Source organism: Sinocyclocheilus grahami, unplaced genomic scaffold, assembly GCF_001515645.1.
Source record: "Sinocyclocheilus grahami isolate Dianchi unplaced genomic scaffold, SAMN03320097.WGS_v1.1 scaffold3519.1, whole genome shotgun sequence".
Lineage (NCBI taxonomy): Eukaryota > Metazoa > Chordata > Actinopteri > Cypriniformes > Cyprinidae > Sinocyclocheilus > Sinocyclocheilus grahami.
Window position 1 is genome coordinate 1 of NW_015508636.1, and position 658 is coordinate 658.

Genomic DNA, 658 nt, shown 5'->3' on the forward strand with positions numbered 1-658 from the left:
TGTGACAGGAGGGCTCGTATTTGCCACCGCTGACCTCGGCCGTTTAGGTGAAGGGAGGGGTGACGAGGAGGCACTCTGAAATAGAAGAAAAATGTATTAGGGATGTAATCATGTAGAATATGCATTTGCAACATCAAATTGCTTAATTAAACACCACACAAACCTCATGGAGCTTCTTCTTGAGTCTGTGTCGTAAGGCAGATCCAGGACTCTCCAGTCCAGGGGTGTTTTTTAGCCTCATACTCCGCCGTACATTTGTTGCACTGAAACACATATAAAATATGTATGTTAGAAACATATTATATGCACAATAAAAGCAATACACAAACTTTATAGAATACATAATATATCAAAATAGTGAAAATACAATTCTCTCTATATGGATGTTTTGCATTGTTGTGTCTCTGATGGTTATAGTTCATTTTAAAAGGTAACAATGAATAAAAATACAGACTTGACCGCTTTGTTTACAACTAGTATATTGATAATAGAACTTTATACCATTTTTGTATTTAGCCGTTACTCATAAACGTCGAACAAATATTTACGTAACGTTATCTGTTTGTTTACGTTACATATTTGATCTGTGTTCGCATAAACTGTTCTCGTAAATCCATTTATAAGTAAGCAAAAAATCTAAAATCATGCTGGGCATTTT